Source organism: Triticum aestivum, chromosome 3A (genome assembly GCF_018294505.1).
Source record: "Triticum aestivum cultivar Chinese Spring chromosome 3A, IWGSC CS RefSeq v2.1, whole genome shotgun sequence".
NCBI lineage: Eukaryota > Viridiplantae > Streptophyta > Magnoliopsida > Poales > Poaceae > Triticum > Triticum aestivum.
Genome location: NC_057800.1, coordinates 102818991 through 102831880, shown reverse-complemented (window position 1 = coordinate 102831880; position 12890 = coordinate 102818991). Strand labels below are relative to the sequence as shown.

The 12890-nt window shown below is 49.8% G+C and overlaps 1 pseudogene; it reads right to left on the bottom strand.

Moving 5' to 3' along the window:
* Positions 1–241: 241 nt before the first annotated feature.
* Positions 242–2206, bottom strand: LOC123058041 (uncharacterized; annotated as a pseudogene).
* Between the last annotated feature and the right edge of the window lie 10684 nt (positions 2207–12890).

Here is a 12890-nt window from a genome sequence, read left to right as displayed (position 1 = left end):
GTTTGTAGCAGTCTCCGCATAAAATCTCAAATCGGAATTATGACGAGCAGCTTCTATTTAGGTACAATAGGTGATGGACATGATAACATGCAGCTATCCCACGTCAAACATGCACTTATGCATGTAAAAAGGACGACAACAACATGCTATCATCAATGGAAAAAGACACACAAGAACATGCAACCATTACACAACTTATATTTCATAAATATTTTACATTATACGTACACAATGTTGGGGATATCGCTTATCGGGAACTTATCGGTCGACCCATGATAAGGGGTAAATCGACAAGTTTATCGGCATATCGGCGGATTTATCGTCATATCGGTTGATTTATCGGCCGATTTATCTTATCGGCCAGACGACGGTAAGCGACAAATCGGCCGATTTATCGGAATATCGGAAGATATCTTGAACAGTGTACGTACATCAATCAAATATTCATTTTTTCTACTTCATCGAAATATTTATCAAACTATTCCCACAACAACGTGCGGAATATTATCTAGTTTTCATAATCGATTGTGACTCAAACAATTCTCAGCACATGGCCACCTTAGAATTAATTGAACACGGGTACGAGGATGATCTTCGGCCGGTGGATTATGACCTGCGGCATTACTGGCACCAAGAATACTGGAGCCGCCTGGCACACCGGATTACTCAGCTCTGCCGGCCGGAACGCCGCGGCGTGGGGTTGTGTATGTTGGGTAGCTCTGGCTGCTGATGTCGACGTAGTGGTGATCAAAGAAGCCGTGTCATTTGCCGAGCCTGCCGTCAACAAAGGCGACGACGCTATCCGGCGTGCGAGAGCAGGGGCGAGCGGCGGCTTGGAGGGCGCCGTGCCAGCCGTCGACGTCTCGCACAACGGATTCGGCGAAGTCATGATCCGCGGCAAGAGAGAGGGAGCGGGAGCGGCCAGGCCCTGGGAGGGCCGCCCGTCGACGTCGGCTGGCTTCGCCGGCAATAGAGCCGGCGACGTCGCGCTACGCCGCATGGGAGCTGGTTTTCCGAGGGCCTGGGAGGTCGGCGACGGGGCGGCGGTGGCGTCGCGGAACAGGTAGACCCGGAACCGGCGCGTGTTCTTGTCGTTGAACAGCCGGACCTGCAGATCCCGGTAGAGCAGCATGTCCAGCATGTCCCGCAGGTCCTCGTCCGTGTCCACGTCGCAGAGCGAGTCCAGCCCCTCGCCGGAGTAGCAGTACTTGACAGAGAAGTCGGAGAAGCCCGCGCGCGCCGCCAGCAGGTCGCGGAAGCCCCTCGTCGAGACGGACGAGACGACGTTGAGGAGCAGGTGCTCACCGTCGACGTACCTCGGCGGCCGACCCTGGGCGCGCTCGATCCTCCCGCCGTAGCTAACCATGAGCTTCACGCGGCGCTGCTGGTCGATTGCCATGCTCTGTGCCGTTCTTCTAGCGAACGGGATTCCAATGATCCGGTGGTGGAGCTAGACTGGAGGGGGGCGTCAAACTTATATTGGTTCACCTTTTGCCCCTTCGAGCGAGAGACGGACCCGGACTCATGACCGAACGAGGGTGGCAATAGGATAGTTTTCCTCAACTAGGACAGAACAGAACGAGGAAGGCCCGCCCGATGCGAAAGCGGTGGCGACTTCCGGCGATGACTTCAGGTCCGATGATTGGCGTGATGCCGTCCTCTCCCTCTCCCTTCTTCCGGCGATCTCCTCCCCCTGTCCCTTGTTTTCTTCTTCCCTTTCTCTCATACTGCTTCTGCTTGTTGGATCGTGCTCCCACATCGCACTTGGCGGCGCGACACCGACCCCGTTCTTCCTCTCTTCTCCGCCCTCCTCCCCTGTTTCTTTTGGTTCTTCTAGTCTCTGCTCTGATCTACGTACCTCCCTGGCTCATCTTCCTGGCCATCTGCTGCTGTTCATCCTCTTCCGCTGCTGTTCCATCTCCGTCAACCATCTCCATCCCTAATCCAAATCTGCTCAATTCAAATCCATGATCCGCTGAAGCCTTTCATTGATACTCCTGCGCCGCGGTGGGGAGGGGTTTCAGGTTTGGGGGCTCCTAGTTTCGGCCTGCCGCTTCGGTTTGCCTCGTTAACTTGGCGATGATGGAGACGGCGTGGTGGGCTGAATGAGCCCGGTGTCGGTGCACCGGAACCAGCGCCATCCAGTGACTTGTGGCCCCGCGCGCACCACCGCTCAGTTGCTCGGGCAAAGACCTGGTCCACACAGACTGCTTGTTCTCGGGAGAAGGTTGGCGAGTAGCCGGTAGCGGGTGAGAAGGTGAGACGGGTGCCGAGGTTTCTTGCGAGGGTAGATGAGGTGAGCGGGTGACACGTGTAGAACAAGGACGAGCGAAAAGCTGCAGTGAGGACTGCACCTTCCACGTAAATGGCGCTGAGAAACCATGGGCGCTGCGTTATCGGGTGGCTCAAGCAAATCACATCTTTTTAGGCCTCCTTCGCTCGTAGGTTAGAAAAATCACAGAAATAAGAAAAAAAATAGGAAATAAGATGATATTATGCATCTTAAATACTATGAGTACGAATATGGAAAAAGATGTCATTTGATTTATATCCTCCATCAGTGAGTTGTTCTCTTTGGTATTTTTCATTTCACTTAATGATGCAAAACAGTAAGACGTGGGAGTCGTCGCCAATATCGACACCTCCAATATCGACAAGCTTTCCTAATCAAATCAATATATACTTCCGTCCTCGCCTAGGCCCTGCAGTGGCCTCCACTGGCAGGGTGCCCTCGGAGCCATCGCCGGCCGCGCGGGAGGTCGAGGTGGCTCAGTCAAGTAGGCGGACGAGGCCCGGCTCGCCGCCGGTAGGTCAGCTGTGGAGCGCTGCATCATCCCCCGCTCACAGGAGGTGGTTGCCGCAGAGGATGCTCTGCTTTGGAGCCTGGTCGCAGTCACCATGGGTGGGCGGCCAAGGATCGCATCAAGTCTGCTCACCGCGGCAGTTGAGACGTCGGTCCCTGAGGTGGTGGGTGCCTTCACTGTGCATCGGTTCTGGCAGGCAGACTTTCTGCTTGTCTTCGACTCCAGGGCGGCACGAGATGTGGTCATGAGCGCTGGCGAGGTTCACGGCCGTGACTTTTCCCTGAGGTTCTCCCCCTGGAATAGGGAGCTCCAAGCTACCCGGAGGCCGTTCAATTATCGAGTCTGTGTGGAAATGGAAGGAATCCCTCCGCATGTCTAGAACCGTGCTACGGCATAGATCATCCTCGGCTCAGCGGCATGGGTGGAGAGGCTGGGCACGATGACTGCGAACATGGCGGATCTTCGGAGCTTCGAGGCGTTCGCTTGGACTGATGATCCGTCGCTTCTACCCAACGAGAAGATCATCCTGGTGGTGGAGCCTGAGGAGGCTATGGAGGTTGAGCTTGTGGAGTGCTTGGTATTGCCGGCAAACGCACCGGTGCCGCTGGAGAAGAGCATGCTGGAATACCGTGTCACTGTACATTTGGTGTCCACCGAGAACATGGCGGCGAGTGCCCTGGACTCCAGTTGCTCGTGGTGAGTGCGCCGTTTAGAACAACGGCGAGGACGGCGAGGGTGGCGAGATGCTGGTGCTGCCTATCACCAGATTGCATGTGGCTGGCGCCCAAAGGGAGGACCCCACCACTACGCTTGGCCAGCAGATGACTGACATACAAAGGAGGATAGAGTTGGCTGTGGTGTCCACACCACTTTTGACCAGAGGAGGGGTGAGCGGCGCGGTTCCGAGGCTTCCAGAGGGGGGCTCGGCCACCGGCTACTCGACACCTGCCCTATACAGTGTAGGATGTGGATCGCGCATGCCAGGTGATAGGGTGACATATGCTAGCGGCGCAGGGGATCATCTTTTGCTCTCCCCAGCTGCGACTGAGATGATTCGAAATTTGAATCAATCATGTGGCTCGTCCCAAGGCTGGAGTAGCACGTGATCGTAAATGAGTGTGGCCAGCATGGGACTTCGACTGCAGGGTGACCTGGACACATTTCTGGTGAGCTTGTCTTGCTCACGGGCCACATCTGCATGCAGCAGGGAGACCGCCTTAGAGGGTACCTCCCTGGATGCCACCATTGCCCAGTTCCCGTCGATGTGTCAAAAGAAGATATCGCCACTTCTCCCAAGACCGATTGTGGCAAGAAACAAGAGCAGGCGCATAACGCCCCCAACTACTGTACGATGCAGTACTAGGCTCGGCGGCCGCTTGGCGAATGGGTCGTTAGTCAAGACGTAGCTGCGCACGCTTATGGTTCAACTGGGCATCGCCAGGGAAGGTGAGGTGATAAGAGATGAAGCAATGCGGGCTTACCTAGACCTTTTCTCAAGACCTCTCCAGCAAAGCCACATTGCAGCCATTGTGGGGCTGTTTGGGTGGCAAGCTGAGGTGCTGCCTCTAGGGCGTGGGTTGGATGCTGCAGCACTTTAGTGTTGCGGCCGCGATTGTTTGGTTGTAGGTCTTTGCTAATGGCTGACCCAAATCAAGCAGTGGTGGTATGGAATGTTTGTGGCATCAATAGCCCGACAAAGCGTAATGCAATAAAATCTATGATTTCGAGCTCGAGCGCTAGTGTGGTATGCTTACAGGAAACCAAAGTGTAGGACATGACCTTGATGCTAGTGCAGCAGTGTCTTTGGGTGGAGTTCGACGTGTTTTACTACGTCTCTGCGATTGGTACGAGTGGGGGCGTGCTGCTGGCATGCAAATCCTCTAGTGTCATGATGTCTACCCGCATATCTCCACATATGCTGTCACAGCATGGCTGCAAATAAGTGATTCCACTGGATCGTGGTTCACTGGGGTTTATGGGCCCCAAAGCGACAGTGAGAAGGTGACCCTTCTGCATCAAATAAGAGAGATTTGGGATTTACATGTAGATCCTTGGGTGCTAGCCGGGGACTTCAATCTAATTGCTGACCCGGCAGATAAGAGCAATAATAGAATAAATCGTCGAATGATGGGCCGGTTCCGGCGGTGCATCTACGACTTGGACCTAAAGGAGCTCTACCTTAATGGTCGTCGTTACACTTGGTCCAATAAGCGGAAGGAGGCCACCCTCGAGATGCTGGACAGGCTCTTGGTCTTGGTGGATTGGGAGCCATTGTGGTCCGCAATATTTTCTAATAGCCTTGAGTACGAGCACGTCTGATCACTGTCCTTTGCATCTTATTCTCAAGCCTGACCCGCGGCGCGACAAACGGTTCCACTTTCAAAAATTCTGGACGAAGATTGATGGCTTTCAAGAGGTGGTGCGGCAAGCTTGGGATAGCCAACCAAGCATGGTGAATCCATTCAAAAGGCTAGCAATGAAACTTAAGGCCACCACGAATAAGCCGATGAGTTGGAGCGACAAGTATGCGGGAAGCATCAAGCAACAAATGCGCATTGCTAACGAGGTCATATTGCGGCTTGATGTCACAATGGAGGTGCGATCCCTGACCCCAGCCGAGATGGACTTAAGGCAGCTGATGAAACGCAAACTTCTGGGGATGGCATCGCTGGAGCGCACAATTGCGAGGTAGCGCTCCCGTTTGAATTGGCTGAAGGATGGTGACGCGTGCACGGAGTTCTTTCATGCACATGCAAGCTACAGGACATGGAAAAACAATATTTCAAAGCTAAATGTGGATGATGTGATGACATCAGATCATGAGGTTATGGCAGAGGCTGTGGACTCCTTCGCAAACTTGCTTGGGGCAGCACCGGACCGGGCATACTCACTAGACCTTAGTGAGGTGGGAATGGCATCACATGACATGACACATCTAGAGGGAGAGTTCACAGAGGCAGAAATCTGGGACGTAGTTCACGTGCAAGATCTTGACAAAGCGCCGGGTCCAGATGGGTTCTCGGCGCGTTTTTACATCGTATGCTGGCCAATCATCAAAGATGACGTCTTGTGGGCTTTCCAGTCCTTTCGAAACTTGATTTTCATGGGATGACTTCTATCAATCAGGCATTCATCACCCTGTTGCCAAAATTAGCTGCTGCACTTGAAGTGCAAGACTATAGACCTATCAGCTTGATAAATAGATCCCCAAGCTTGCTGCCAAGGTGCTCACGGCACGGGTCACTAGCGAGATGCCGTGATTGGTTGGCGCTCACCAGAGTGCATGCGTTCATAAGAGGAAGATGCCTACATGACAACTACATGATGGTGTAGTGTATAGCAAAAAGGTTGCATGCCTCCTTGACACCTTCTGTCATGCTCAAACTAGACATTACCAAATCATTTGATACCGTGGATTGGGCGTTCCTAATGGAAGTAATGCAACAATTTGGATTTGGCCCAAAATGGATCGCATGGGTGGATGACCTCCTTGCCTCCTCCTCAACCAGAGTTCTACTCAACGGAATCCCTGGGAAAATTATTTACAATCGGCAAGGTCTGCGGCAGGGAGATCCTATGTCTCCCATGCTGTTTGTTATGGTCATGGAAGGTCTGCACCACTTGTTCCAGTGCGCGGCAATTTATGGCATGATTGCACCTCTTACGCATGCGGGATTACGACACATGACCTCAATTTATGCGGATGATGTTTTCACCTTTATCAGACCAGACCTCCAGAGCCATAGGGCATGTGCTGCGCTACTAGAAGATTTCAGCATGGCGTCGGGGCTTGGCATGAACATGGTCAAGTGCTCCGCGCACCCTATTCGTTGTTCAGATGAACAAGTGCAGCAGATTGCAGATGAGTTGGGATGCCAAGTTGCTGGGTGGCCATGCCGCTACCTGGGACTACCACTGGGTTTGCGCAAAATATCGACATCATAATTGCGGTATCTACTGGTCAGAATGGCTGATCGACTTCCTGCGTGGCAAGCAAGACTCCTATTCAGGGCTGGACGGTTGGAGCTGCTGAAGACCATGCTGGCCTCCATGCCCATTCACGCGATGGCGGCGCTTGATCTACCGGTCAAAACAATTGAAGTGGCGAACAAGATATGCCATGGGTTTTTGGGGAAGGGGCGCCGCGAGATGCACGGTGGCCATTGCATGGTCAGATGAGACCAAGTCTGCACATCGAAGGAGTATGGTGGTCTCGGCATACCGAACTTGCGCCTCCTCAACACGGCGCTTAGAGCGCGATGGCCTTGGCTGATGAGAACTGAGCATGATCGGCCATGGAGTGAGTTTAACTTGCAAGTATCTCCATAATCCCTAAGCATATACAAGGCGGAGACCAAGTGTAATCTAGGAAATGGTGAGGTGGCAGTGTTCTAGACGGATTGGTGGCTAGAGGACGGACGAATCCAAGATCTAATGCCAAAACTATTCGCGGTTGTTAAGAGAAGGACACGGAAACGAACGGTGAGGCATGCCGTAGTTGACGGATGGTGGCATGATGTGTCTCCAAACATGGGTCCTCAGGAGCTGAGCGAATTTTTGCAGCTCGTGGACAGAACTCAGCACATTCAGCTGTTGGACGAGGTTGAAGATAAACTGGTTTGGGCTTGGGAGAATAATGGATGCTACTTGGCAAGATCGGCTTACCCAGCGTTCTTTGCTGGGAGAGTAGAGGCTAATGGAGCTTCACAAATTTGGCGGTCAAGGGCTCCGACGACCTGCAAGTTCTTCACATGGCTGGCAGCAAGCGAGAGGTGCTGGACGGCCGACAGGCTTGTGCGCCGACACCTACCACACCCGACAGCTGATGACCCACAAGTATAGGGGATCTATCGTAGTCCTTTAGATAAGTAAGAGTGTCGAACCCAACGAGAAGCAGAAGGAAATGATAAGCGGTTTCCAGCAAGGTATTCTCTGCAAGTACGGAAATAAGTGGTAACAGATAGTTTTGTGATAGGATAATTTGTAACGAGCAACAAGTAACAAAAGTAAATAAAGTGCAGCAAGGTGGCCCAATCCTTTTTGTAGCAAAGGACAAGCCTGGACAAACTCTTATATAGAGAAAAGCGCTCCCGAGGACACATGGGAATATCGCCAAGCTAGTTTTTATCACGCTCATATGATTCGCGTTCGGTACTTTGATAATTTGGTATGTGGGTGGACCGGTGCTTGGGTACTGCCCTTACTTGGACAAGCATCCCACTTATGATTAACCTCTATTGCAAGAATCTGCAGCTACAACAAAAGTATTAAGGTAAACCTAACCATAGCATGAAACATATAGATCCAAATCAGCCCCTTACAAAGCAACGCATAAACTAGGGTTTAAGCTTCTGTCACTCTAGCAACCCATCATCTACTTATTACTTCCCAGTGCCTTCCTCCAGGCCCAAACAATGGTGAAGTGTCATGTAGTCGATGTTCATATAACACCACTAGAGGGGAGACAACATACATCTCATCAAAATATCGAACGAATACCGAATTCACATGACTACTAATAGGAAGACTTCTCCCATGTCCTCAGGAACAAAAGTAACTACTCACAAAGCATAAACATGTTCATAATCAGAGGGGTATTAATATGCATATAGGATATGAACATATGATCTTCCACCAATTAAACCAACTAGCATCAACTACAAGGAGTAATTAACACTACTAGCAACCTACTAGCACCAATCCCGGACTTGGCGACAAGAATTGGATACAAGAGATGAACTAGGGTTTTGAGAGGAGATGGTGCTACTGAAGATGTTGATGGAGATTGCCCTCTCCCGATGAGAGGAGCGTTGGTAATTACGATGGCGATGATTTCCCCCTCCGGGAGGGAAGTTTCCCCGGCAGAACAGCTCTGCCAGAGCCCTAGATTGGTTCCGCCAAGGTTCCGCCTCGTGGCGGCGGAGTTTCGTCCGAGAAGATGGCTTATGATTTTTTCTCATCGAAAGACTTCATATAGCAGAAGATAGCCACCGGAGGGCCACCAGGGGGCCCACGAGGTAGGGGGCGCGCCCCCACCCTCGTGGGCAGGGTGTGGCCCCCCTGGTGAACTTCTTCCGCTGAGTATTTTTTATATATTCTAAAAATGTCTTTCGTGAAGTTTCATGACTTTTGGAGTTGCACAGAATAGGTCTCTAATATTTGCTCCTTTTCCAGCCCAGAATCCCAGCTGCCGGCATTCTCCCTCTTTATGTAAACCTTGTAAAATAAGAGAGAATATGCATAAGTATTGTGACATAATGTGTAATAACAGCCCATAATGCAATAAATATCGATATAAAAGCATGATGCAGAATGGACGTATCAACAGCCTGTTGCTACCTCTTGAGCATGCATTGGTTTTTCCTTGAAGAGGAAAGGGTGATGCATTAAAGCAGTGTAAGTATTTCCATTAGTTTTTGAGAACCAAGGTATCAATCCAGTAGGAGACCACGCGCGAGTCACCTCGTACCTACACAAACAAATAAGAACCTCGCAACTAACGTGATAAAGGGGTTGTCAATACCTTCACGGTCACTTGCAAGAGTGAGATCTGATAGAGATAATGATAATAAGATAAATATATTTGGTATTTTTATGATATAAATTGAAAGTAAAGATTGCAAAATAAAATAGATTGGAAACTTGTATGATGGAAAATAGACCCGAGGGCCATAGGTTTCACTAGTGGCTTCTCTCAAGATAGCATAAGTATTACGGTGGGTGAACAAATTATTGTCGTGCAATTGATAGAGTTGAGCATAGTTATGAGAATATCTAGGTATGATCGTGTATATAGGCATCACGTCCATGACAAGTAGACCGACTCCTGCCTGCATCTACTACTATTACTCCACACATCGACCACTATCCAGCATGCATCTAGAGTATTAAGTTCAAAATAAAAGAGTAACGCCTTAAGCAAGATGACATGATGTAGAGGGATAAACTCATGCAATATGATATAAACCCCATCTTTTTATCCTCGATGGCAACAATACAATACGTGTCGTTTCCCCTACTGTCACTGGGATCGAGCACCGTAAGATTGAACCCAAGCTAAGAACTTCTCCTGTTGCAAGAAAGATCAATCTAGTAGGCCAAACCAAACTGATAATTCGAAGAGACTTGCAAAGATAACCAATCATACATAAAAGAATTCAGAGAAGATTCAAATATTGTTCATAGATAATCTTGATCATAAACCCACAATTCATCGGATCTCAACAAACACACCACAAAAGAAGATTACATCGAATAGATCTCCAAGAGAATCGAGGAGAACTGTGTATTGAGATCCAAAGAGAGAGAAGAAGCCATCTAGCTAATAACTATGGACCCGAAGCTCTGAGATAAACTACTCACACATCACCGGAGGGGCCATGGAGTTGATGTAGAGGCCATCTGTCGTGGGTTTGTCACGGCAGATGTCCTTGTGAAAGGACTTAGTCGTGGAGCCATCGCTACGGGTTAGCTTTAAGGGGTTAAACCGGACAAAGGGACACGGGGAATTTTATACTAGTTCGGCCCCTTCGAGGAAGGTAAAAGCCTACGTCTAGTTGTGATTGGTATTGCTAGGGTTTCGAAGGCCAGGGAGCGAATCCGCTTTGTCTGGCTCTCGAGTTGTTGTCTGTTGTCCTGAACCGCTGCCGGGTCGTCCCCTTATATACATGGGCGGCGCCCGTCGGTTTACAGAGTCCCGAGACCGGCTCATAAACGTGTCCGGTTCGGTCTCCACTCTTTCTATCTTACAATACAAGTTTCATACAAATGCCGGTTCACGGCTACGGGCCTTAAACCGGTTCTGGGCCCTGGACCTTTCCTCTTCTGTCTACATGGGCTTCAAGCATAATCAACTACGGATGAAGTTAACCCGGCCTTTCCTGGCCGGTTTACGCCCAGTAGTAATATCCCCAACATTAGGCCCCAGATTGATTTGAACAGGTTCATGTCAATCCTTAGTAAAAACTTCGTCTTCAACATCTTCTCATAATTTAGTAAACCGCCGTGACATCATCTTCTCGGATCGTGGTAAACCGTCGTGACGTCATCTGTTTAAAAACTGTGTATGACACATCTTCATTAATGGGTCTCCGACAATCGAGGCGACAGCTCCGCCTCACTTCCAAATTTCTGGCCCCTCGATTTTCGCGCCTGACACTTATCCCTTGCCTTTATAAATAGGACCGAGGGGTCATTTTCACCTTTTCCCCCTCGTGCCTCTTCGCGTCGTCTTCCTTGCGCTGCTCAGCCTCTGGAGCTCCGCCGCCACCGTCGACCGTCGCCTCTGCTCCGACCCTGGCCGCTGCATCACCCTGAACGCACCAGAATACTGCGGCGCCTTTCCGCTTCCTCACCAGCTCCGGTAAGTTCTCTGCTTTTTTCGCCACAGATCTGTTCTAGGGTTTCGACATTCTTCGCAGTTCTTCTGAAGTTCATCAGTGCTTCAGTGTTGTTCTTCCCTGTTCTGCCTTTAGTCTGTAGATGGACACTTCGTGCTTGACGTATCCCTTGCCGTAGCTAACCTTCCATTGTCATCACAAACCCTTATGCGCAAAGAACTGATCTAGTCCTTCATAAATTGCTTCAGTTCTGCACCCCTTCTAGATCCAATTATTTTTGCTTTTCTGTCTTATCTTAGATCCGAAAATTTTATATGTCACTGTGAGATCTGTTTCTATGTCCCTGTGAGATCTGTTTCTCCTTGCACCAATATAGGCGGTTTAACCTTGTATAAGCAGTCTATGCCATTAGCCCTCTGATAAACCGGAGGAGCATTTTACCTTCATAATTATGCTCCGGTTTAACAGTGTCTGAGTAATCCTGTGCTAGTATTACCTTTTTCTCTTATTGCATTAGTCTCCGGTTTATACCATTTCACATATCAGTATGTTTCTTACTCCCTTGTCTCTTGCATATAATCATGCGTAATTTATAAACCGGCCTTTCATTTTCAGCTTGTTTGCTTCGCAATGGCCAAACAATTCACTGCCTGCAACTGGGCTCGTTCCCGGGTTACTGAGACTCAGTTGAATGAGATGGTTAGCATCGGCTCCCTGCCTAAGAAAACTGAGATCAAATGGCGAGTTCCAGGAACAGAAAATCCTCCAACCCCAAGGCAGGGCGAGGTGGTGGTCTTTGTTGACCATATAGGCCGTGGCTTCAAACCGCCAGGGTCAAAGTTTTATCGAGATGTGCTTGCCAGCTTCCAACTTCATCCACAAGATATTGGTCCCAACTCGGTTTCCAACTTATGCAACTTCCAGGTCTTCTGTGAAGTATATTTACAAGAAGAACCAACTGCAGAACTGTTCCGGGATTTCTTTCACTTAAACCGGCGCACAGAGTTTGTAAATGGCCCGAACACAGAACTTGGTGGTGTCTCGATTCAAAAGCGGAAAGAAGTTGAATTTCCTCATGCCAAACATCATAGCCACCCAAAGGAATGGAACCAAACATGGTTTTATTGCAGAGACACTTCCCCTGAAGATGAAAATCCCCTCCCCGGCTTTCGTGATCACAGACTATCCAATACTCACCCCATGCCACAACGCCTGAGCTCTTCAGAAAGGGCGAAATACGCTCCTCAACTCGCCAAACTCCGGGCCTTTATGGCAAACGGTTTAACAGGCGTGGACTTTGTGCGCTGTTGGATATCCTGGAGTATCTTGACGCTAAGCCGGCGTCGCGGTTTAATGTGTGAATATACCGATGAGGTTGACGACCCTCAACGCCATTGCAACATCCAATTATCTGAGGAAGAAGTCACTGAAGGTGTAAAGAAGATTCTGAATGAGTCGGAACTGATCTGTAGTCAAACCGGTCTGAGTCCCTTCTATGCCAAGAACAAACCGCCTGTTGTAAGCATTATACTTCCTCTTCATCTCTAATATCTTTAACTTATGCAACCTGTAACCCTTCTTCTTTATATGTAGGGTGATGACCCCTTCTGGAAAAGGAAAACCATAGAGAAAGCGGCAAAACCGACTGGAGATAAAGCGGTCAAGCCATCCCGCCCAAAGACCAAAGCCGTAAAACGGACGTCAAAACAGAAAACGGCTGACCGGTTTAATATGGAGCTTGATGATG